The 26,731-nt window shown below is 47.1% G+C and overlaps 1 long non-coding RNA gene across 1 annotated transcript; it reads left to right on the plus strand.

Annotated features, from left to right (window-relative positions):
• Positions 1-18,672: 18,672 nt before the first annotated feature.
• Positions 18,673-26,217, plus strand: LOC144123235 (uncharacterized). The gene is made up of 4 exons (XR_013313049.1): positions 18,673-18,859; positions 19,394-19,469; positions 21,525-21,654; positions 26,078-26,217. It is a non-coding gene; the product is annotated as an uncharacterized LOC144123235 (long non-coding RNA).
• The last annotated feature ends 514 nt before the right edge of the window (positions 26,218-26,731 follow it).

Genomic DNA, 26,731 nt, shown 5'->3' on the forward strand with positions numbered 1-26,731 from the left:
TAAGACTAGTGGCCTAAAGCCCCTCACACTTTTGGAAATAAAAGTTTTACAATCCACTCTAATCTTCTATTTTCTAATTACTGTAATGGATGCCTGGAACTTGCCAGGAATCATGTTCCTGACAAAGCGCTGATATGCTTGGGTATCGGGACCAAGGTCTTCACCGCATGACGATGAACTCTGCAGACGACGGAGGGAAGCCTTCAGGAGGGTTAGTAACTTGAAGGTTTATTTACATATTTAAAACAGAAGCAGGGAGACCAAAAGTCAGAGATGAAGTGCCGTGAAACCAGCCAAATTGCGGCTTAAATACAGTGGGTATTCCCTAGGCACCTAGCTATTGAAACCGTTGGCTGATCAAGCGTCCAATGGGCAGACACATTCTTCATAGTCTCCGCCCTAACCCCGTGACCACTCCGCCCTCACAAACACGTGTACAGGCGATAAGGAATTCTGGCGCCTTGAGGTCCTGGAATGCGATTTCCGACGGGTTGACAAGGTGCATAAGGTCGTTGGCTTTGTAGGCGGTGATACCCTCCATGGAAAGATGCGTCCTGACGGTCCTGATGAATTCCAGAGGGCAAGATGAATCAGCCGTGTCCGCCCCCGCTTTGTCTGGCCGTGCAGGTGCAAGCGAGCGAGGAGGGTCCGGCGCCTTTGTTCGGGTCTTCCTGCCGGTCCACGTGAGGGCGCAGTTCGGGAGAAACGCCGCATTCCATACTCCGGACGAAGGGATTAGAGGCCTTTCGTCACAGGTCGCCGTCGCCAGGAGCCATTCCTAATCCTCTTCTGAGGACGACAGCACCTTTGGTGAAACATAGTTCGATGGCGCCTGCCGGGCTCGTCTGTTCCCGCTGTCGGGGCCTCCGGATCAGAACAATCCGTCCGCCGCCAAGAAGACGCAACGAAGTGGTTGCAGCTGGTCGGTGCACCACGAATGGGCGTCAGAGTCCCAGTCGGCCTCGTAGTACTCAGCCCACTTGACCTGCACAGCTGGTAAGTGTCCTCAACGGAGCATTAGTGATCAGATCTGAGCTCAGCCCCTACCTCCGGCTAGGCAGTACGCGGCCGGCCTCAGAACATTGCCAGGTCTTTAATACGAAGCAATATGGCTGCAAATTTTGGATGACTTAACCCTCGCCAACAGCTCACGCCCGGAAGTCTGCTGAACCAAAACTACTTCCTCTTTTTGTTTTTCCTTTTTTCGCAAAGACAGGTGTTGAAATCTCAGGTGGCTCCTGGGAATTTTACAGTGCAAGGGTGTTGGACAGGGCCGCTTCCTCCTCTCTCTCTTTCTTGCATGTTGTGTCCCCATCCGACACTCGCGCGTTCTGTGGCGCCCTTTTGTGTGGCAGCTGCGCGCCCTTCTGCGCAGCACGCCGCACGCGTAACCTGTCTCGCGACAACTCCTGTCGTGGTCCCACATTGGAACAGGTGGCTTTCGCCCCTCACGATTAGTTGGTTGGTATTGCACGCGACGCCTATCTGATTTCCTGTGCCGCGGCGAAGATGTCGGGCCGTTACACTGCTAATTAGTTTTCACACTTCCGCTGCTTTTGACCCGCACACCTTCCTTTGCCTGCAGCCGCCTTCGGGAAACTACCATCGTTGATTTTCCCTTTCTGTCATCAGTTCTCGCGGTGCCGTCGCGTGTTGTTAATCTGCCGGCCTTCGCCTCAACACCAGCAGCCGACGTAGCATTTGGCAAATGCTTGTCGCGTTCCCTGTTTTTCTCGCGCAGCGAAGCCACTCGCTTTTTGCTCTCAGTACCAGGTGACGGTTTCCCTGACGAGCCGGTCGCTGCTCTTTCTTCTAAACAAGGTAGCTCATTTTCTTGCGGTCGGTCACTAGCCGCTGTGATTTCCTCATCACTGAGCTTCTCTTTGTTTCGATGCAGCGCTGAGCCGCATTCTGCGCTTACAATCGAACTGTCAGTGGGCCCTATCCGTGGGCCACTACCCGTCGGCCACTCAAAACAGTCTCCCCGCATTTGCATCTCCGCAGAGCGTAACACTTCGCTGTTCATAATTCTGGATATCGGAGCAGCGTCATTGCCATTCCGGGTTACAGTGACATCGCACTTTTCAACTAACGCTGCGCTCTGTCTGGGCGCTTCAACGCTGCTGTCAAGTGACTGCGTTACGCTCTTCGACAGAAAGCTCTCTTTCCGTGCGGTGACATACAAGTTCGCCGCCGTCTTTCTGGCGCGGAATCTGTGCCTCATTTGCCATAGCGGCATCTGTATCAGGGCTAGAACCGGCCTTTCTCTGCTGTTCCGAGCAACAATTGTGTCCCTAGCTGACCAAGCGGGGTTCGTGGGCTGGTCGCTGACACTCTGATGGAAGCGCAGCCCGCTGCCATGACTACGATCTTTAGACTGCGCCTCTGTACGTATGCCGAAAAAGTGGAAGAGGGCTCTTTTTGCCATTTCGTAGTTGTCGGCATCCTCATCGGACAGCCGCGCTAATATGGCGCCGACATCACAATGGAGGATGGCCGTCAACATCCATGGCCAGTCGCCCTGGTCTACCTGCTCATCTGCGCAAATGTTTTCAAAATTTGCGAGAAAATTGTGGAAATTTTCTCCTCTTCTAAAAATTCTCAGACGCGCTCTCGCTCTTTGCCATCTGAGCAATTTAACTTTACGCCTGAGCTCTTACAGTTCTCGTTCGCGTTGCTTCTCTGTCTCTGCCTGGCTTGCCACTGTGTTCGGCACCTCTAGCCTAGTGCGTTCTGCCTGTGCGGCCTGAGCTATCTGTAGATCGAGCCGTTTTTTCTCGATCTCTCTTTCATGCTCTCTTTCCTGCTCTTCGCGCTTCCTTTCGTGCTCCCTTTCCTGCTCTTCGTGCTTTCTTTCTTGCTCTTCGTGCTTCCTTTTTTCTTCATCCTCTCGCTTCTTTTGTTCATCCTCTCGCTTCATTTGTTCCCTTTCATTCTCCAACTCCCCCTTAATTAGCTTAATTAGCACCGCAATCCTCAATTGCCCTAATCAATTCAGGTTTTCTCCGGATCGACCCACAATCAATGCCCAATTCCCCGCATAAGAGAACTAGGTCTGGTTTGCGCAGCTTCCTCCAGTTCATGACTATTTAAGCAACGGCAAGTCTCTACTCACGTGGTCAGAGGAGCCCCGGCTGCCTCTTATATCAACCTTCGATTACCTAGGCTAACAATTTTCCAAAGTTGTAAAACCTTGCAATGCTCCAAGAGAAAGACCGCGCACTAACCATACCAGAGTCAGGACCAGGCGCAGACCATCCCACCGCTGCCACTAGTTGATATGCTTGGGTATCGGGACCGAGGTCTTCACCGCATGACGATGAACTCTGCAGACGACGGAGGGATGCCTTCAGGAGGGTTGGTAAACTTGAAGGTTTATTTACATATTTACAACAGAAGCAGGGAGACCAAAAGTCAGAGATGAAGTGCCGTGAAACCAGCCAAATTGCGGCTTAAATACAGTGGATATTATCTAGGCACGTAGCTAGGGAAACCGGTGGTTGATCAAGCGTCCAATGGGCAGACACACTCTTCATAGTCTCGACCCTAACCACGTGACCGCTCCGCCCTCACAAACACGTGCACAGGCGATAAGGAATCCTGGCGCCTTGAGGTCCTGGAATGCTGTTTCCGACGGGTTGACCAGGTGCATAAGGTCGTTGGCTTTGCAGGCGGTGATCCCCTCCGTGGGAAAGATGCGTCCTGACGGCCCCGTGAATTCCAGAGGGTAAGATGAATCAGCCGTGTCCGCCCCCGCTTTGTCTGGCCGCGCAGGTGCAAGTGAGTGAGGCGGGTCCGGCGCCTTTGTTCGGGTCTTTCTGCCGGTCCAGGTGAGGGCGCAGTTCGGGAGAAACGCCGCATTCCATACTCCGGACGAAGGGATTAGAGGCCTTTCGTCACAGCTCGCCGTCGCCAGGAGCCGTTCCTAATCCTCTTCTCAGGACGACAGCACCTTTGGTCAAACATAGTTCGATGGCGCCTGCCGGGCTCGTCAGTTCCTGCTGTCGGGGCCTCCGATCACAACAGCGCCTAGCCGCCACATGACCCTTACTCCTAGCCATTTTGGCATCTAGCTTCTGGTTTTTCTGCCATGTGTATTGAACCAGGCAAGTAGATACTTGCGCATCCCTCGCATATCTTTGCTAGAGATCGTCGATCGCATGCTGGTTTCTACCTCCGATTTGATGCGTTATTCTCGCCCATGTTTTACTGTGTTCTCTAGCCGACCCCAAGGAATTAATGAGGTGTCTCAGTAGTACCAAAGTCTTGGTACATCCCAAATTTTCGTTTAAGGGGGCAGGGTAAGCCTTATCCTTACCACCAATTTAGGGTATGTTACGTGAAACTTTCATGAAAAAGCAATAGAGATAGCAGCTACCTGTTTATATCATGCCTATCGGTGCTTTATGCTATTCTGACTGAAACAAAACTATATAACACAATTAAAACACTAATTTAAAGCGAAATCATTACTAGTACCGTTACGTATAAGCCAGCGGCGTGTGTTATTATGTCTACTTGCAGATAGTAGAGAAAATCCCAGTGATGGGGGCAAGGAAAGTGGGGTGATGTCATCAAGCGGTGCAAAAAAACAGCCGAGCACCGCCATTTCAGGCAATCATCAAGCGGCCGTAAGACGCAAAATATTCAGCCGAGCACCACCATTCCAGACAGTCACACATGCCGCTGCTGCTGGTTTTGTTGCTGACAGAAGAATGAAATGGAAAGTGCACGGGCCTGCCTACTGGCCCAAGCCTACCCCTATCGCTGCCACGTGCCGAAAGTAGAAGAGCTAAAAGATAGGAGAGCAAAGATGTAAAAAGAAGACGCGCGCTAGTATGCTCCTGGCCGATCCCGGAGGCAGTGCAATACCAGACCGCCCCCTGACAGAGCGTTTCAAGCACTCAGCCGTATTTCAAAATATAAGTTTAATTTCTTAGGTCCCAATAGGACCCGTATCAGATATTAAAACCAGAGAATCCAATACAGATGCCGACAAATGCCGACACAGAGAATCCAACACATGCCGGTCTTATATATTTACCCCCACGGGCTGACCTCAATATAGCACCAGTTTTCCCGGCTATATTCTAACCAAAAATTGTTATAATCCGTCTGTCGGGCGCCGTTCCGGGTTGTGCCTTAAGATTTCTCGTTGCATATAGCTTGCATGTGCTAGTCGAGTTTCAGGACAGCTTGCGACAGGGATTCCAGCCAAACACATATGTACTTTCAGTTGTATGCTTTCCCAAACTCTTTACCTCCCTTTAAGGTGCGGTTGAGGTATGCTCTGAGACAGTGGACCATTTCCTTTCCTCAAAAACCAATTTTCGTAACCAAATTGTGACGCAACCGTTCGATGTACACCGTTCCGGGTGGTGTCATACGATCTCTCCTTACATATAGCATACGTCTCTTATATCCCTGCCACACGGCATTCCTCGCTTACCGGCAAAGACATTTTTTTTATCAAAAGCCATCGCGGTCACTGAGTGGTTATGGTGCCCGACTGCTGACCGGAAAGACACTGGCTCGACCCCGGTCGCGGCGGTGTACTGTGCGATGTCAATGCACGTTAAAGAACCTCAGGTGGCCGAAGTTTCCGGAGCCCTTCACTGCGGTGTCTCTCAAAGCCTGAGTCGCTTTGGGACGTTAAAACGATCAGGCAACCCACCCTGTGCAAGAGGTCACATCGGTCCGTCCCACATAACTTTAAATCACCACTTTCTACAAAGTCAGCCGCATGACAATGCCACCACCCCAAGGTACCTTGTCGCCCTTATCCAGCACCACGTGGCGACAATTATAAACGGGCAGCTTTATTTCACCCTAAGGTCTCTCTTGCTCTCACCGCAGCTTCCCTCCTCGTTGTAACACCTGTGGGGTGCCGAGATCCACACTTTCCACTACCTTTGGGGAATATCCTTCGTCACAGGGAGTACCCCCATCCCCAATCCCACTCATTCTTCCTGGAAGGCTACTTAATGGACCGCTCAACCCGCCGGTGAAAAATGGCTCGTGGATCGGCATTTACAAAAAGCACACGCCGTAGACTTCTGGACTAGTAGGGGACCACCCTAGAAGATTTCGTTTTCTCGTCTAACAATAGTTTTTTCCATTCATCGATCCCTCATAAACCCTAAACCATCAACTTTTCAACAAAGGAGCGAAAGCTCAAAGTATCAGCGAGGCAGCTACACAGTGCAGTGTAATGTCGAAACAGTCCTTGAGGCTTAGCACTCGCTGCTGCGCATGAGGTGGCTGAAGTGAGATATAAAATACATGAAGTTTATTCTATTAATTATTTAGGCCCAGACATTTTTTTTACGCTTACTACTTCGTTAAAGAACTGCAAGTTCTACTGCCTTGGCCACCAGGAGCACTCGGTGTAAAAATAAAAATGATTTTTGAGGAAAGTAAATGACCCGCCGCGTTGGCTCAGTGGTTATGGCGCTCGGCTACTGATCCGGAGTTCCTGGGCTCGAACCCGACCGCGGCGGCTGCGTTTTTATGAAGGAAAAATCTAAGGCGCTCATGTGTTTTGCGATGTCAGTGCGCATTAAAGTTCCCCAGGTGGTCTAAATTATTCCAAAGCCCTCTACTACGGCACCTCTTTCTTCTTTCACTTCCTAGTTTATCTCTCCCCTTACGGCGCCAAAAACGAATTATTATTATTATGAGTAAATGACGCAGTAACTTCCTCACTTATCTCGGTGGACGCACGAACCCCGTCATAAAGGAAGCGATAAAGGAGGGAGATGAGTTTCCTCTTCCCTTGGCCATGAGAGGATACACCTTGTTGATGATGAAATCGGGGCTTCTTGATGACATGGTGGTTCTAACTCACAAACATTCACGTTACTTGGGGAAAGGAGAAGGATGACTATTTATTTGCAAACGAGCAAGGAGAAAATTATTTACAACGTGACTAAACCGTTGTTCAGAGGAATTCAGCCCTTGTTCAACCAAGAGCGCTTACTTTTAACCCATCTGTCTCCGCCCTTAGCTGGGACAGCAACCAATGATATACTGAGTGACCTTCCTCAACCATTAATGGTTAGGTAAAAGAAAATACGGTTTACGCCAACTAATCACAGATTGGGGAAAGAATACCTTGATTATTGCCATAAATTATATTTTCCTTTCCTTAACCATTGACTGGTGAGGAGGGTCGCTTGGTATTTTATTTATCTAATCACAGATTGCGGAAAGACTATCGGTTTAGGGTGCTCGGCTACAGATCCGGAGTACCTGGGTTCGAACCCGACCGCGGCGGCAGCGTGTCGATGGAGGCGAGACGCAAAGGCGCCCGTGTGCTGAGCGATGTCAGTGCAAGTTAAAGGTCCCTAGGTGGTCGAAATTATTCGGGAGCCCTCCACTGCGGCACCTCTTTCTGCCTTTCTGCTCTTAGTCCCTCCTTTATCCCTTCACTTGCGGCGCGGTTACGGTGTCCGCCTATGTGTGAGAAAAATACTTTGCAATGTTCTTTCTCCAAAAACCAATTTTCAATTTTTTCAAAGCATATCGGCTAATAAGTGGTCGGGTAAAGGAAGACTACAACTCTGCAACTCCTTCGACAAGCCAAACATTTGGGAAAGGGCAGGCTGCAACCAAACACACAAACAACACAAACACCACTGCCATTTCCCACCGCACAGAAATTTGTACATTCCTAACATTGACGTCTCTTTCGCACAAGTGTATGCGAGATAAGCGTATGCCGAAGAGACGATCTCTCAAGACGTTCAGTTCTTTACAGAAAAAAAACACTCGTCAAAGGAATAAGCGCATCATGTCACTTTGTCCTACGGGGTGTCTCTCCTGCATGCCCGGAGCCTCGGAAAACTCTTGGCGCCGCACAAATGTAGACCGCTGTACCTGCCTACGTTTCTTGACGGCGCGAAGAACACAAAGACACCAGCTGCAAGAAGGGAAGACGGCGACGGGAAGGGTCGCTTTGTTGGCGACACGCTGACCACAATACAGCCGCCGCCGATTCACCGTCGGGCGTCCCTTTGATGCTAAGTGGCTCCTCAAATGGGGCATTCCTCACGAACACGAGACCGAATGGCGCCACGGAAAGTTCATCTAACTTCACAGAGGGGGTGAAAGAAAAAAGGAACAAAGAGGTGCAATAGTGAAGGTCTCCGCTATTATTTCTACCACCTGAGGATCTTTTTAACATGCATGGGCATAGGTGTTGCTGCAAGTTTGACTGTCATAAAATCTGAGTTTAAAATGAGAACACCCGTCCAAAAAGCAAAACCGTACCCCTTTCGTGCCCTCTTTCTTCCTTTCTTCTTTCACTCCCTCCTTTATTCCTTCCTTTACGGCGCGGTTCAGGTGTCCAAGGATATATGAGACAGATACTGCGCCATTTTCTTTCCCCCAAAACCAATTATTATTATTATTATTATTACCCCTTTCGTATATTTCTTTGGTCACAGGATACCGCTACAGTTATCATCACAGAAAATGGAACGTTGCATTGGCTTCACGGCTGTGTGTCATCGACGGCAAAGACTACAAAAATCCCGGATTCTTCGCTTCACCACAGAAGGCACGGCGGCGCTCATCAAACCAATATGTTTCACCATGTCTGGATCGCTGTGCAGGTTAGATAGCACAATCTATTTCCTATTCTCCTTACGAATTTCCGTACTATAATTATGCTGCCGTGCCCTCGGAGGTATTTTCAGATATCTAATGACAGCTGGTCTGTTCTCCTACTCCTGCTCTGTGGTGATGTTGAATGCAACTTTCGCCTTCTTTCTATATAAACTTCAAGATAAAAGATGCCGGCAACACACGCGATGCTACTCTTTCAGAAATGAGTCAGAAGCTTACAAAATAAGATAAGCTTTCTTAATTAACCAAAGTGAACGAATTGAAAATGCAAAAGCTAGAAGAAACGATTCAGCATATGAAACAAGCTTTCTTGGCTCAAAAGAAACGGCTGGTCGACTTCGAAGACCGAGCTTGCAGAAATAACCTTTTAGTTTTCGGTATCAAGGAAAACCCCGGCGCAAATACAAAGGGTCTTGAGAATAAAGCAGCTAACCAGGTCTTCAAAGAAAAGCTTGCCGTTAATATTAGTTCAGTGGAACGTGTTCATAGAACCGGTAGGCCAGGAAAGAACAAAATTTAGACCCGTGATCGTACGCCTCTAGAATCACAACGAAAACATTTCCCTGTTTAAGAACTGCTCAAAACTCAAGGGTACCGACGTTTCCGATGGCTATTCACAAGATAAGAAACTATGGCCGTCCGGACTAGCTGACAGTCGTCCAAATGAGAAAATGGAACTGGTTCATGACAAGTTGCTTCCGAACGACGATGTTATGCGTGGTACAATGCCAATAACTGCAAAATCTTACTTCGTACGACGAACACAACAGATAAATGACGCTCCTGCACTAAGCAAGAGCCTGCGCAGAAACTTCTTCGTATCGTTTGTTTGAATGCGCGATGTGTGTGCAATAAACCAGAACGGCTTGAATGCATTTTGCTATCATATGATCCTTACATAGCCATCATCGCAGAAACGTGGCTTTACGCTGTTGTCCAGATAGTTCCGTATTTCCACCTTCATATGTGTCTTATCGGAAAGATCTTGAACCTAAAGGTGGCGGTATTGCAATTTTTGTAAAGAGTGGACATTTATCCTTACCGCTGTCAGCAGTCGATAAAGATCATGAAAGCACTTTGTGCAAAGTTAAACTTAGTGGCAGCAGTGTCATTATCGCTGGGGTTTACAAGTCACCTGGTTCCACGCTCTGTTACAGCTGTTTAAACCTGGAGTGACGCGATAGTTACAGCTGGTCGAGCGGAACTCGCTCAGTTGAACTGCAAAGTCAGTCTTTCGCTGCTCCGTTTCACTTGGCGTTCCTTCTTCATCTTCGTCCCACTTGACACGGCGCATGAGTACAGGTGTTGCAGCTCGGTTTCGCCGGCGCGCCACGCCGCAAGCAACTGCTCCGCATCACGTAACAATGTGACGAACCACGTGACCATCCACGGCGCCGCGCAGCCGGCAGCTGCTCCGCATCACGTAACAAACAATGTGACGAACCACGTGACCATCCACGGCGCCGCGCAGCCGGCAGCTGCTCCGCACCACGTGACCAACCAAGTGACAGCGTGGCGGCGCAGACGAGGCACCACCACGCTTAAGGCTCGATGTGCTACCGCAATGTAACAATCACTACAATACACAAGTCCAACTGAGGCAGAAGTTGCCACTGCTCTCGCAATAATACAAAATGGCACAAGGGTGATAGTGAGTGACTGTATGGCAGCCACTAAAAATTATGATATGGGCAGAATCTCTACTGCAGCCGCCACAATTCTAAGAGAAGGAAAAATACCATCAGAGCTAATCTCACTGATCTGGTCCCCAGCTCATCAGGGCCTGTGGGGAAACGAGAAGGCGCATGCGACCGTCCGAGGGCTAACTTTCAGATTGATCGCCACTGACGCACCACCTCCACGCGAGGAACACCTCCCATCGGGTGACGAACTCACAACATTCCATGAAATAATTTCTCATTGTAAGGTCGGTGCGTAGCAGATAAACAGCTCAGTAGGAAAGAGGAAATCATGTGGAGCAAATTGCAAACCGGGGTGTTTCCAAACCATGAACTGCACAGTAAATGTCATCCAGAAGTCTTTATTCTTAGATTTACGCACTGCAATAGCATTGCAGACCTGGTCCACGAGGTCTGGACCTACCCCTTCTAAAACGACCCGAATATAAATGTGGAATCATGGGAGACCTCATTGCTCAACCACGAAGCAAAAGAACAACGCAGTCATCGGTCTCGCCCTGACCGCCCCCGAGTCCCAAGGGATTCCGACCGATGGCTAGGGGAATGAATGGGTGTTTAGGCTATAGCCTTCTCCCCCGTCATTTCTGAGGGGCACAAATTAAAGTTATTTCTCTCTCTCACACAGTTCCTCTTTTATTCATTCCCTTACGGCGCAGTTAGGGTGTCCGCTGAGATGCGAGACAGATACCGCGCCATTTCCTTTCCTCAACAAGCAATTTTTAATCTTCGAGATCTGTGCTGAGGCGTACATGCGTAATAATGAGCAAGTTACAGATGCCAGAATCAAGCGATTACCATGTGTTTTCGGTAAATGTCCTCCGTCCTTGGCACGCTGTCGTAGCGCCATCGTGTGCAACCCTCTGAAACCCCCTTCGCCATGCAAGGCGCTGGCCCGGTGGGTGGCGAGCGCGTAGGCGACCTATCTGCGTCCGAGTAGCGTCGTTCGTTTCTGAGCAGGGGCCATATTCTCGACATTCATGGCCGCCATTCTGCGCCTATTATCTCTCTGACTGACTCAGAGGGCGACCACATGCAAGTCACGAGTTCCAAATTTTTGGCGTGAAACCGTGAGGATTCTAAGTCGTTTTATGCTGCGACGTCAAGTTGACGTGACCTTGAAAACTGTTTGTTAGTGCAGGGATACTTGGTGCCTGGTTTGTTAATTTAAGCGTCTGTGGAGGAGACACGAAGCTATAGCTGCCAGGGAAGAGAGCACGTGAGTTCGATTTAGCTTTTTGTAGAAAATAGCTCCCTACTGAAAAGGACCACTCCTTGAAATCCCATTGGCTGTCAGCACTGTTACATGAATCACGGGATGCGCAAGCGTTATGAGGTTATGCCAAAATGACGTTTAGTGATGCAAAGGAAGTGCTGCCATTAGTGAAAAATGCCGCGTTTGGCAGCCATAATTCGGGATGGCCACGAGATGGCGGAATTATGGTAAAGAAAAAATGCCGAATATAAGGCTGATTTATACGGTTGTTAGCTCGCCATAGTTTGATAGGCACTTATTTGAAGTAATGAATTGTTCAGACACATCCTTGCTTTGAATGCAGAATGCATTGAAAAGGATAATGGTACCTCCTAAATAAGCAACCTTTTAGAGCATAAATTTTGAGAGCGCAAATTTACATCCGCGCGAGGGCACTAGCTGCTCTCCCCTTTAAAACGCTCCTCACATAGAATTATCGGTCCGCGCGGGTGCTACAGTGTGGATATGGTGACGTCCGCTGCTGTTATTCGTTAGCATCAGATGCGAGAAGCGAGACATTGGTGAGTGCGCCGCAGTGCTTTCGAAGGACTGGTCAGTTCCTGAGCGTGATGACCTGGTGAGTGATGTGATGTGGTGGCTGTGCAAGAAGCTCTGCGGCAAGAGGCAGCGCATGAGCACCTTGGTCTGCCTTAAACATCGGAATGTTGCTGCTCCGGCTCTTACTGTGATTCTTTATGTTTCAAGGCGCTATCGGTAGCTATGAACGTCTGGATACCAATCAGCTAACTGTTTGCCTTTCTTTACACGCTGACACTGACCTGATCTTCAGCTGCGCGAGTGATGAGATTGTGGCACGAAAGGTTGTCTGCAGGCTGAGCAACAGGCTTCCAGAATGTGTCGGGCTTATCGACGGGACTGTGCTCATCAGTGCATCATCTGTGTCCATCATTGTCTGTGCGCATTAGTGTCTGTGTGCATAAGTGCAATTTCTGAAGACAGCGATGTCAGCAAGGCAGCCTGCATGTGCCGGGTACATAGTCTCGAGCATCGATGAGGTAAAGGAAACAGTAATGAAAGCCGGAACGGCAAAAAATTGCGTGGTTTAACTGTGTCCGATGCATACAAGATCTAAATAATATAAAGCAAATTTTAGGGCGCATTCGGCGAATGCGAAAATTCTCCACGGCGTTTCAAAGCGCTTTTTTTTTATTGACGTCTTCCACGACACACTGTGCTTCACTTCTCTGTTTTTCCACACGGCGCGAAATGAAGCAAGAAAAACTGTTCTCGTGCGTTCCACAATGTCTTGACTTTTGGTATTAACATAGAGAACGGAAGCTTAAATGGCACCAACAGTACTGAGTCGCACCTTTGAGTGTAACAAGCTTTGTAAAGAAAAAAGCATTTGTGAGAACGCATATATACTTAAGCCGAAATTTTCTTAGCTGTGCTACAACATAAATTAACAAAGCTGAGATGTGAGAATGGTTACGTTAAGAAAGAGGTATTGTTATAAAACGTATAAGGTGCGCATTCAAAATTCTGGCCCACGAAAGTGTCTGTGGACTTCATCAATGAGATTCGCATAGAAGTCTTCTTCGTTCTCTCCCCTGCTGCACATAGAAATCTTCAAAATGGTGAACTCAGTATTCCGTGGCAGGAATGAAGGGTTGAAGTCTTAATACAAATACAATATCTTTGCATACAGCTCTCTCAAGAAAAGCAACAGCCATCGAAACCATGGGAAGCATAAGGGCATGTGTTATGCAATCCTTGGTTTCAATAGCCGTTGCCTTGCTTCAGATGGCTGAATGCAAGGTTATCTATGTTGATAGCGGGTGGCTTTCTTCGGACGTGTCATAACAAGTCCCTCACGTTCCCATCCTTTTTTGCTCACTTGCAAACAGCTATGAATCTGCAGCCTATTGAGAATGCACCCGATCAAAACGCACGACAGAATTTTTTGTCGCGCATCTGTCGCGCGAAACAATTTTGTGTCGCAAGACAAGCTGTCTTGTCGTGCCTTGTGTCGTGCGACAAGCTTCGTGTCGAGGGTTCTTTCTCGCGACAAAGTTGTTTTTAGTAGGTTCTGCCGCACGACAGACATCTTTCCTGCATTTTGTCGTGCGAAGAAGGTCCCTGTCGCAACATTTGTCGCGCGACAGGTTTCTGTCGCAGGTACTGTCGCGCGACAGTGTGAGTCGTGCCGCGCGACAGAGATTGCGTGCCTCAGCAAAGTTGCCTGTCGTGGGTTCAGTCGCGCGACAGACTTCTAGCGCGCCTCTTTTCACGCGACAAAAGTACCTGTAGTGCGGCCTGTCACGCGACACAACAGCTTATCGTGGGATATGCCGCGCGACAGATACCTGTCGTGGGATGAGTCACGCGACAGATACCTGTCGTGGATTGTGCCGCGCGATAGATACCTATCGTGGGATGTGTCATACGACAGATTCCTGGTGAGGGTAATTATTTTACTGCAGAATTCTAGAAATACTGTCGCGCGGTCGTGTGACAGCGATAGGATCAAATTGACCAAAGATGCTTCAAAGCGCGTTCACTGTGGCGAGTCGCGAAGAGGATGCGAGGTGCTCTGGTCTGTTGGTGACGGGCACCGAGCGAAATGAAGTGCTCATTCACATTGGCGAATCGAGTTTTCAACTCGCTTCCCGCGACCTGGCTCTCTCACCGAACGAGAATTGGCTTAGAGTAGAGGCACTTCTCGAGCACTCACCTAATTCCCTTCTGTTCCCACATGACAATGTGACGAAAGTAGCGCATGCTCAAGAGTATAATGCGGCTTTGAAAGCCCAAAAAGCTGTATGCACAAGCGGCGAAGCCAGCGGTGCCTGCGTATCCGCACGCTCTTGCGGTGGCGGCATGTAGCTGCAGCCACGACAGCGCCTGCACACCAGTCGGTGTGCGCAAGTCGAATGCGCTACTGAAAGTCAGGGTCCTCTTGGCTTCTGTGACATGTTCAAGCCATGTAACATAATGTACCGCTACTACTATATGCGCAGAAAAAACCAAGGACACTTCTATGCGTCGCGGAAAAGAATGTCGTTAATCGTCAATCAGGGAAAATTACTCGCCATAACCATCAGGCTACACAAAGGCAGCATGTGTGTACATGCACGCAGTTCTCTGTATAAATGTTCAAAGCAACCTCGATATCATTTTTCCGCGCGTTTCAGTTTTAAGAGCGTCAGCTCTTACTACTTACGTTTGTCAAGGACACGTCTGTCTGCAGGGAAGGTCAAATTAGCCAAGACAGTTACCACACTATATCACATAGCAACAGCGGGCGCGTAGAGCCTCAGTTGTCACAGATACCTTCGATCCGTTTTACATATGCCAGTATAGCGGCTATCGAAGTGGAACCCCGGGGACTCCCATTTGCATCAAATTTGCGGGCCGCCCGTTTGACGCATAACGATCGAAGTGGTGTCATTTGACTTGTCATGTTCCTGAGGATAAAATAAATATTTAGATGAAGCCCAAAATATGTGTGGGATTCGCACCGACGACCTTTTCGCCCCCAAACCGTGCATTCCGGGGACTTCCAAACAGCCATAAGGCCTAATCGTTTGTCGCAGAGAGTTCCGGATGCAGTCAAACAATTCATCTTGTTGTAATGCACATGTTTATAAAATTCGTTAACTGATATATAAGGAGGAAACATACCGGATATAGCGAAGGTGGCTGTAAATCGCAAGAGTAGTGCAAAATCTTTGAAGTAGATGACGCTGCTTGTATCTTAGAACGAATGTTTCCGAAACGAAATGCCCTCAGATGTTTGTATTTTGTCTTCTCCACGTTTGCTGAGCACCCCGATCTAGAACCCCGATCTAAACACTTGAAGCTCTCGTAGCTAACGCTCTTAAGTCCAACGCTGATGCAGTGTTGGCGGAGAATTTTTTTTAGGGGCAGTGACGTGGTGCTTATCATAAAATAGCAAAAAAAAAATACTTTACGATATCGTTCATTGCCTTCACTGAAAATTTCATGACGGTGACACGAAAATGTCGCTAAATATAGACAGCAGCGTATGCAGCCGAAGGTGAAATGCGGCGGCCGGCGAGTTTGAACCGATTTGATTCTCGGTCGAAATGAGGATAAAGTCTTGGGACTGACATCAACCGCGCGCTTTAAAGAGTTTCGCCTGCTTTGACACAGTCTATCTCCTGTGCACCCGAGCTCGGTCCTCTAAACTACTCTGGTCCCAGTGTGACTGTGTGCTATGACAATCTGAGCGAAAAGGAGGATGTCTGGGGGTTTTGATGTGCACCACGGCCATGCAGTTGAGCGACATGATAACGTACGGGCGCAGCATGCCAGCCTGAATACCGGCCGCCAGCGTCAGAAAAATGCGACAGTAATGTTTGTTCAAGTTCATACTAAGCCGTCGGATGGAGTATCGTTGGCCAATATCGAGTCGTTGGTAGAAGCGATAACAGGAATACAAACAAATGTCTCCCCACGGCGCCTTTAATTGCTGCTGCTCAATCGCGGCTGTCCTGGCCTCAGCTGGCTCCGCTCCTGAAGGTGTCGCGGAAACCGAGCATATCTTTGTTTTACTATGAGACGAGGTTCACAGTAAAACGATGACGAGAGCAGCACCTCAGCGCTAGCCAGTTTCGAAGTGCACTCAGCTGCTGCATCGATGCGAAACCGGCTAGGCTTAGCGACGACTAGGGCAGCCAGGGGGTAGCGCGTAGTTCATTGCCCGGCGCGCCCGCGGGCGGCGTCGTTCCCGAAAGCTCGCCTCGCTCACTCCCGCTGGCTCACTGATTGGCTCAGCAGCTTGCGACCTTCACTCGGAAGGCTGGAAAATCGAGAAGCGAGCGACTGGCGCTGCGACTGAGCGATACTTTATGCCCACGCTTGCACTACTGGTGAACAACCTTTAACGCACATATGCTTGGGTTATCGGCTGCTTTGCGGCGAGTCTTAGTTAAGATCGTCCGCGACGCCATCGTCACCGTCCGTGACGCAAAGGCTGAGAACTTCAATTCCAGTACGTGCCGAAACAACTCGTATTTTTCGTAACGATACGAGCTCGAAAACACGCCTGCTTCGATGCGCTAGTGGGCTCTTGCTTGTTAAACTACACGCGATCAGGATGCGGCGAGTGCTAGCCACTGTTGCATATTAGCTAAAGTGAGACGCAAGTATCGACGTAGTTTCGTAACGCAGTTGATATCAAAGCACTCCGCTTGTACTGGTCACCGATTAAGCTGTTACGTTTCATGATCTCCGGTGAGCGTGCCAGTGTCGCGCAAATTAATGCATCGCAGCTACTCTCCATCGTGCCAATTGCGTTCAACTTATCCACGATATTCGGCAGCTTGAGATACGGCGCTTTTCTTCGCTGTTTTTGTCGCAACTTAGTGATGTTATCTGGCATCAAACGAAACTGCATTCTGTCAACACCGTCGTCTGCTCCGTCGTCTGCTAGTGCATCCGGGTCACTTCAGGGGATCACAGGATCGCAGCTTCTACAAACGACATGCCAGAAAAAGTAACTGAAAGCGCTTTAGTATTCTTAAATAATCTAAAAATAATTTAAAATAAATGCAGTGTCTTTGTTGTGAAGATAATATAAGTATTCATGGTTTAAAAAACAAATTTTTTTGTCGGTTGTAATTTTTCACCGACACGAAAGCGCAGCCGTCGGCGCCATTGCAGCGCAACCGACAACGCGTGTTTTGTATTATTTGCCTCTTTGAGGCATTGCTTGAGTACTTGTACAGCCTTCCTGATTTTTAATAATATAACGGGAGCGTCTACCAAACTGGTGGTCAGCACCTTATAACGGCGATAAGCGTGCAACACGGCGAGAGTTCGCGCATGCGCACTAAGGGAGAGCGTCGTCTGCTACGCTGTTCCGATCACGAGGACACACGCCCTGCCACAATATCTGTTCGCAAAAAACCGGCGGGCAGTCGAACACATGTGCATGACTAAGATGTGACACTGGCAATGGTTTCCATTTGCTGCTGTATTTCCTTCCTTTATTTTTCTTATTTTAAATCTGCTCTACCAGCGCGGCCTCCAATAATAGGGAAAAAAAAAAGACGGAAAACACGTCTCAGTGTCACATATAAGTCATTAGTCAAGCACATGCGGTCTACTGCCTGCCGGTTTTTTTGCTAAGAGATGCTGTGGCAGGGCGTGTGTGCTCATGATCAGAACAGCGTAACAGACGACGCTCTCCCTTCGTGCGCGTGCGTGAACTCTCGCTGTGTTGCATGCTTATCGCCGTTATAAGGCGCTTATAAGCAGTTTGGCCGACGCTAGCGCTATATTATTAAAAATCAGGAAGGCTGTACGGCGGACACGTGTGAAGAACTCATTCAATAGGAAGGTGAGCAGGAGTTTGTTTTGGAAGCCAACGACCAGGATTTCGGCCTGTCAACATTGGCGAGTTTCAACGGGTAAGCCTGGATGAATCGCATAGCCGGTGAGTCCCGCTCTGCGTTTCTTTGCTAATGATCTGTATTCACACGCGCTATTTGTATTCTGCTATATAGGGATGTGAGTGGAGGCAGTCCGCCTGCGGTTGCCGCAGCTATAATGCGGCGCCAAAAAAGCAGGGCCTATATCCTGCATGACAAGTGTTGTTCTCATTGTCTTTATGTGCATTTATTACTCGCGTGCCATGGTAAATAAAAATGGCACCAGATATCACAACAGAGTTACGCCTTCGCTTGCTAGCGCTTCGACACTCGGTGCAAAAGCATGGATTTGCACTGCGTAGAAGACGATGAGCGAGAAGTGCCGCGCGGCGGAGCGCTCGTGCTAGGCCAGCTGCGATCAGACACCGCACTATTTTGCTCAGGGTTAGTACTCATCGGATTAGTGCTTGTGCCTTAATATGCGTCATACTAAATTTTGAGAAAGTGATCGCATGCGAAAGGCTTGTTCATATTCATCGCCTTGTCATTTGTAAATTTGTCTGTGCTTCCCCAGTGGAACAGGATTTGAAGCAGTGTTATGTCATAGTTAGATCAATCTTGCGTCTCCTGAGCTGTAAACGTTGATGCTTCCTCTCCTTCTGAGCATTGCGAGCTGTCGGATATGCAACTGCACAATTATTTAGGATTTCTACCTTTTTGCTATATCCCTCGCTTTTGTGGCCCGCATTCAAGTCGTTCGCCATTGTCGATGGTTTTTTGTTACTTATTTTCGCTTTGTTATTTATTCTTGGTTGCGTGCCATCAGCTGTGGTGCCGGCGATTCTCCGAGCTCGGAACTCTTCCCAGGCACGGGATCCTACCCACAGACCTCCATTCGCCGCACTCACGAGTGTTCTTCGGTATTTTTTTGTTTCTCTTGCCTTTACTTGCATTGCCAGTCGACAAATTTGTGCAGCTTTTAATTGTATGCAGATTTGTTAAATGCGCTAGCAATTTTTCTATGACGCCAAGCTGTGCTGTGAGATATCAAGCTTCTTGCTAGTGAAGGCATGCTTTTTTCCATTCTCTCTTCTCATTTAACCAAGGCAGACTGGTTGCAACTTTAAATTTAATACCTAGACATTGGTGCAAGGCACCATGATAGGAGTTAATGAAAACCTGCACATCCTATATTCAAATTGGTGTGCGGTATTTCAGCCAGCTCATTTTTCAGTGTGGTCATAACAGTCATTGTGACTCTTCACAAAGAATGTATATGGGTGCATTACATAAAATCTGTTCATTTGTTTTTTCATGGGCTAGCTCATTGGTTTTTTATTTACTTATATAACGTCTAAGTTTAGTTTTTAAAGCAGTAGACGATTTCCTCTCTTGTCATTCATGACATGGCTACAGCCACTGACAGCTGTTGCTCTGGATGTATTTATTTGCAGTTGCCAGCGGCCAGCATCTATTGGGCCATGTGTGCTTCCTGCCTTCGGCTGTGTCATCCGTCCTGATCCGTTCATGGTAGTTATTCTTTTTCAGTGATGTAAATCTTAGCTGCCTATTTAGAAAAAAATTTTCAATATAGGCTTGCAGCTAGGTTTAGAAATGCATGAAACTCTACATGCACTTCACAGCAGTACTTCAGCTTATAATTACCGGAACTGTAGACTTGTACAAAATATAGTCGCTGATGAAGCTCTTGACGCAGCTGCTGTTAACATAAACGTGCTTTGACATTGCACACCTGTTGCCTGGTATGCATGTGTCCTCGAAAAGGACCTATATGCTCATTTATCCCTTTAAAAACATTGTGCTCTACAATGATGGTTTACCAGTATTTTTGACACAGAGACCAAATTGTCAGTCAGCAATGTAACATTGCACGATGACACCAATCCTTGTATGGTATAGCATCCTTGCAATGCACTGGGCAAGCTGCTGTCAGCACAGATTTATTGCTGGTTTATTGCCATAGCATATGGTTATACTGCACAGTTTGTACTTCTACTTTCTTAAAGCTGTATACTTGAAAAATTTAAAATTAGTTGAAGGAAAATTCAAAGAAATGTAACAGTAACTGTCTCACATTTTGGTGGACACTTGAACCGTGATATAAGGGAGGGACATAGAAGGGAAGTAATGAAGAGCTGATGCCCATGTTAGATGCCCCTCTTTAGTTAAACATACCTCGCAATTAACACATTTGGTGCAAAACAAACATGGGACTTGCACGCTCACAAGCACCCTCATGTCAGTAAAACAAAGTGCCAATGTTGCCGTACTTTAGAGCTTTGCTCCTAAAAGCGCAGCTGACTGCTGCTCAAAGTTGAGAGCAAAAATATGTCTACTTTTCCTCATGTGCAGTCTGCGGTGCTGGTGCCATTTGCAATGGTGATTGAACATTGAGTTCCATGATGCTCAGTCTGTTCCTGAAGTTAGTGATTTTGTCTGTCGTGTGAATGTGCTGTTAAAATTAGTGCAGAACAATGGTTCTCTAGTTCATTTTAGGTAACTGTCTTCTGTGCCACATGCTACCACCCTTTTTCCTCAAATTTCCTAATCTCATTTAGCCACCTGATTGCCACCCATTCATGCATTCACCTACTCTTGGAATCCTCCCAGTGTTTTAGTGTGGTATTGCTTATATCTTATCTGCATTACACATGCACTGCACTTCCTCTTTTTTGATTTAGTCAAGATATCTCTGTTCCTGTTTCTTGCATAAGCATAAGAGGCTACTCAAGTGCACCATCTGGGCTTGTGATGCAATGTGTAGGGTGCTTCGTTTTTGGGTAAAACCTGGTTTCTTCCTACTGTTGCACCAAAAAAGATTCTTAAAGATCAGGTTCAACCCAATTTCTGTGCAAATGTGCCTGTAAGAAAGTGTGGTTTGAAGGTGCACAAAGCCAAAGAACTGCTGGAGTGTTGTGGATGTCACATAATTCTTCTGACAGATTTTTTAAACAATTCTGGTTATTTTATTTCTCTTTTAATGTTTATTGTTTGTCGGTTGCTTATAATTTTTGGATAAACTGAAAGCTACATGTACTGACTGGTATTTCATTCCAATAATTATACCCATCATTATGAAGCTGTGTTGGAAGGTAGGTGTGCATTTAGTATGTGTGCTTTGAATTTCAGTTATTGTTTCTGCAATGCAAAATGGAAGACAGGTCTCTGCTGTGCGAGTTTTTTGCAATGGAGTGAAAGTAGCTGGAGCAGCATTTGCTGCTGTGTCACCCAGCCAAAAGTTCTCCCACAGACCACTGAGCTTCTGAATACCTATGGCTTAAAGCTCGAAGCTCTGGTTGCCCTTTCCGATGTTTTCTGCATTAACGAGTGCAAGCCCAAGGGCTCAGAGCTAACAAGCATTTGAAACCATAGAGCTATACACAGTAGTGCTGGGGCCGTGCAGCAAGTCAGTGTGAATTAGATCGCGATAAACATGGTTTACTGTAGAAAGCTAGTGTGAAAAAATAGTCGCGCTCACAGAAACCGCTGTTTGTTAGTCGGTCATTGAAACAAAGCAATGCATGTAAAATTTTATATCTCACTGATCCCTCAATTTTTTTCCAGCTAAAGACCAAGAGTTGCATGGAAGTTGTGCAAGCCACCAAGTTGCGTGTGATTTTTGCCAGGGACCTGGAGCAGGCGGGGAAATTAGTGGATGGCCAGTGGTATTCACTCAGTAAGGCAAGCTTTTTCTGTAAGTACAGTTCTTGGCATGGCATTGCTTAGGAACGCATGCACTAATCTGACTACTCTATGCCCGCCCATGCTTCAAGAATAATGAAGTACATGAAAAAAATTGATTGTCGAAAAAAAATTGCCGCTTCTGTTATGTTTTTCCAGGAAAGTATTTGCCAATTAAAGGGCTGTGAAAGCCTTAAAAATTATTATGTGCTTGTTGTGGCTTTTGTTTTCAAATTTCTTCCACGTCTATGTTGGCCTGACCTTGTAGCTTGTCTGCATGAGATTGGCTGCTACCTACAGTTTGCTTTTTTGTTGCTCCTTTATTGCCTGTCACAATCTTTACTTTGCGTGGCAGTGTCATGCAGTTTGGGAAGTAATCTGATCTTATTTCTGCATTGGCCTGTAGTGCAAGCTTTTGCATGTGGGGCAGGTTTATGGTGTCCTCTTGTTTGCTGTAACTTCAGTTTGGCCATGAGGGTTAGAGGCTTAGTCCTTTTTTTATTTTGATGCAGTGTCATATACTTCATGCATAAATTAATGAAGTAAGCACTATTTTTTGTAATAAATGAACATTCATTAGAGCTGTGGCCATTATCAGTGCACTTGACTAAAATGACTTTCTTCCAGCATTCAGTATTACATATTAAAACCAGCCGGAAGACACAAAACAGGAGAAGAGATGAGCACAAGATGAGGCTGGTCTAACAACTGAAATTTTATTGAAGGAAAGTGGCAAAAGAAGACCTGCAAAGAGATTCAAGCACGCAAGACCCCAAAGCAGTGAGAGGGCAAAAAATTACCGAAAGGCACTGACGTACTAGTAAACCATCTAAAAAACTAATTCCTTACAGTGAAGGATCACCGACGGTTTAGCCAGGCACTTGTTTTTAGCCTTACTGATGTAGTAAGCCTCAACTATATCAGGACAGATTTATCACTTCCCTAAACCACTGATGTGCCGCAGAAATCAGGCGTGCAAAGAGAAAGGTCGTTCTCCGATTGCATTCACGAGATTGAACGTGCAGTGTCAGGTGAGAATTCGCCTTCCTCTCTATACAGTGAAAGTGCTCTCAGCCAGGCGCACATTCAGATATCTGCTTGTCTGCCAATAGTAGTTTCAGCTACGAGGCAGTGGAATGCAAAAAATAGGTTTACTTTTGCAAGTGGTGAACATTTTTATCTGCCACTGTGCATAGCGCACGATTACCCGTAGTTGTATCAAGCCTAGTTTGAACGAAGAAGCAAAGGGCTCATACCTTACTTTTAGCGGTCAAGACAACAGCAACATCATACTTTGGTGCAACTTCCTTGGGATGGTGCGAAATGGCGTGGAGGTAAGGTATAGAGCCCGTCTTTTTGTGCTGCTCAACTACGTCAGCATCATGTGAACGGTGTTCCGTTCCCTCGAGAGAGTAAAAACACGCTCTGACAGGTGCGCAAGATGGGCAAGTGGGAACCCAGGTGCCATTGGCTTGGAAACCTGCTCCGAGAATGCATTCTAAACACTGTGATGGCATGACTTCCATAAAGCAGTCGTTATGCATGTGATTGCCAACCTGTCCTTCACCAGCCTCGAGCGGTTCAACTCGTATCTAAGAGGCTTCCTGATCTTGGGCTTTGGCGCCAACATATGTGGTCGTCCGCAAAGCACAGGTCTAAGTCAAGAAGCTACAAACGGTTATGCTTAGTGAAATTAAGACCTAAAAGATAGTCTTTGACCACATGCCTAAAGATTTCTCAAACGTCTTGTGCCAACTTATCAGAGCCCACCTTGTGCAAAAAAATTAGGTAGCTATCAACATAACGAAATGCTACTATGCTGAGGCCTTCCAAACAGGGCTTTGATGCGGTATCGACTCTGGACAGAAGAATGTCGCGGAGGAACAGTGCAACCTGGGACCCTCTGCATATGCCTGATTTCTGATGTAAATACCGCCTTGCCAACTCACAAAAGTGGAGTTCTGTGGAGTTCTAGTTTCTTGTGGACCGCAACCTGGGCAGGGGCTCTGCAGTTAGCATCGACATGGAGGGCCTGCACTATTCATTGTCACATGATAGACCTCTGAGGTATGTGCAAACGGCATCAGGGTGAACAATGAACATGCTTTTACAGGTGATTGCGTGATTCCGGTTGCTGGCTTCTTCGGGCTGTTGTCCTTTTACTGCAAATCCGCACTTGTCAGTTGGCAGGGCGGTATTTACACGCAGGTCGTCCTTTGCTCAGCAACATTTTTTTGTCTAAAGTCAATAAGGCATTAGAGCCCTGTTTGGAAGACCTTGGCATAGTAGCATTTCGTTATGTTCATGACGGTAATTTTTCTGGACATAGAAGGCTCAGATAAGTTGGCACAAGATGTTTTAGGAGTCTTTGAGGCATGCGGTCAAGGCCTGTCTTTTACATCAGAATTGTCTAAGCAGAACCGTTAGCAGTTTCTGGATGCAGACTTGCGCTTTGTGGACGAATATGTTTGTCGGGGCTACGGCTAAAGATCGGGAAAGGCTCTTTTTAGCTACGAGTCGGACCACTCGTTGTTGGGGAAGGATGGGGAAGAGGTGTATTTGTCGCTGGTCAAGGTCAGTAAAGATGGAAACACTTGATGGGTGTGCAGTCGTGTGCATGACATCAGCTTTAGATAAGTCATGCCATCACTGCTGAGGACGCATTCTTGTAGCAGGTTTCCAAGCAGCTGGGTTCCCACTTGCCCATCTCAACAACCTGTCGTATGTTTTCACTCGCTCGAGGGTAAGGAGCACATACTCCGATGATGCTGATACACCTTACCTCCACAGTATTTCACAGTCTCAAGAAATTCACGGGAAAGCGTAATGCTGCTGTTGTCTTAACAGCGAAGTGCAAGACAGGAGGCCTTTGCGCCGCCATTAAAAAGGCTTGATAAAACTGGGTACTAGTCCACAATGGACAGTGTCAAAAAAAAGGTTCATCACTTGCAAAAGTAATGGAGTTTATTGCATTCCACTGCCTTATGGCTGCAACTAATATGGGCAGACAGGCAGATATTTGAATTTGCACTTGGCTGAGCACTTTCACTCTATAGGGGGAAGGCAAATTCTAATCTGGCACTGTACGCTCAATCTTGTGAATGCAAATATGAGGATGACATGTCTCTTTGCACGCCTAATTTCCACGACACATCAGTGGTTTATGGAAGGGATAAATCTGTCGGTAGATAGTTGAGGCTTACTACATCGGTAAGGCTAAGGACACGTGTGGCTAAGCCATCAGAAAACCTTCACCGTAAGGAATCTGCTTTTTTAGATGATTCATTATTATGCCAGTGACCTTTGATTGCACTTCGCCCTTTCACTGCTTTGGGTTATTGTGCGCTTGTATCTCTTCGCGGGTCTCCTTTTGCGGCTTTCCTTCAATGATGCCGCCGCAGTGGCTCAGTGGTTATGGCGCTCGGTTGCTGTCCCAAAAGACGCAGGTTCAATCCTGGCCGCACCAGTCAAATTTCAATGGGGGCGAAATTTTAGAGGCCCGTGTACTGTGCATTGTCAGTGCACGCTAATGAACCCCAGGTGGTCGAAATTTCTGGAGCCCTCCACTACGGCGTCCCTCATAGCCCGAGTCGCTTTGGGACGTTAAACCATCACAAATCAAATAATCAAAATCTTCAATTAAATTTTTGTTAGTCCCGCCTCTTGTGCTCATGTCTTCTTGTGTGTTCTGGCTGGTTTTAAGGTGAGTCAGTACTAACTCGGCCAGTCATAAGCCTTGTTCAGTATTACAACATTTTGAATAAAGTGAGAAGTTTACTAGGCTAAGTTGCCGGGGATCGTGTCCGCAGCAGTTGTGGGCAACTCAGAAGAGATAGCGTCATACGATTGGTTGTGTAATTGGCAGAGGATGATGTGAGGATGCTGCTCGAAAAGAAAATTTCATAATCGGATAATTATTAACAGCCAAAAATGTCCAAGAAGTGGCTGGGCCAGAGAAAAAGTGCCGCGAAATTTGAAAACGCTGAAAGTAGGTGGAGCTACAGCGTAGTGCCAAGTTCGAAATATTGGAAGTATGGACAAAGCCAAAGCTTAGCGCCAAGTTTGAAAACTCGAAATGAGCACTCACGTGACCAGTGATAAGTGTCTTATACTTAACCAGGAGATAGGAAAAAGAATGATAAATTAGAGGCAATTAGGTAATTATTGAGAAGCGAAAGGCAATGAACGCGTGATTAGACTGGGCGGGTATTCAGTGAGTGGGCAGGAACGATCCGTGGAGAGAAATTTGAAAACTCGAAATCGTTGCTGGAATGAAATGAGGGTAAAATAAGAGTTAATTGATAACCAATCAAGTCAACGAGAAAACAACCATGGCGCCAAATTTGAAAGGCGGCCAGTGTCGACGAAGTATCAACGCTTTCACCTTTTTTTTGCGCAGGTAGCAGCGGTGATCTCTATTTTTTGTTTTTTTTCAGCCAAGACAAAAACCATTTTTCTTGGCTCATGGGCGATGTATCTAGGAACCTGCGGCCAGGACAACGCTGGACAGCATGCATCAGCAAGCTCGAAAAAAAAGCACGAAACAGTAAATAAATATTGATCATTTTCATTTCAATTCTAGTGGTTTTGTGCACGAATTACTCTGGAATGCACAAAGCTTGTGTTAATTGACAGGCGACCATTAACAAGCTGTGCATTTTTGTGCATAGCCTACTCCAGAACACAAATCCTGTGTTAATTGACAGGTGACAGTAACGACTGTTACACAGTGTACGAGCACTACACAAGACACACTACAGAAGACAAGACAGACTATAGAAGACAAGACAGACTATAGAAGACAAGACAGACTACAGAAGACAAGACAGACTACAGAAGTCAAGACAGACTACAAAAGAGAGGACAAACTACAGAAGACAGACTATAAAAGACAAGACAGACTTCAGAAGACAGGACTACAAAAGACAAGACAGACTACACAAGACATGCCCAAAATACGACAAGACTACAGACTACACAAATTTTCTGTCTTAGAATCCTGTAGTGCGTTTTGACTGGGAAAGGAAGCCTTGTACAAATAAAACCAGCTTACCAAAACAGTCTTGACTGTAAAGCAAAACACAGAACGA

This window comes from Amblyomma americanum, chromosome 3 (assembly GCF_052857255.1).
Source record: "Amblyomma americanum isolate KBUSLIRL-KWMA chromosome 3, ASM5285725v1, whole genome shotgun sequence".
Taxonomy (NCBI): Eukaryota; Metazoa; Arthropoda; class Arachnida; order Ixodida; family Ixodidae; genus Amblyomma; species Amblyomma americanum.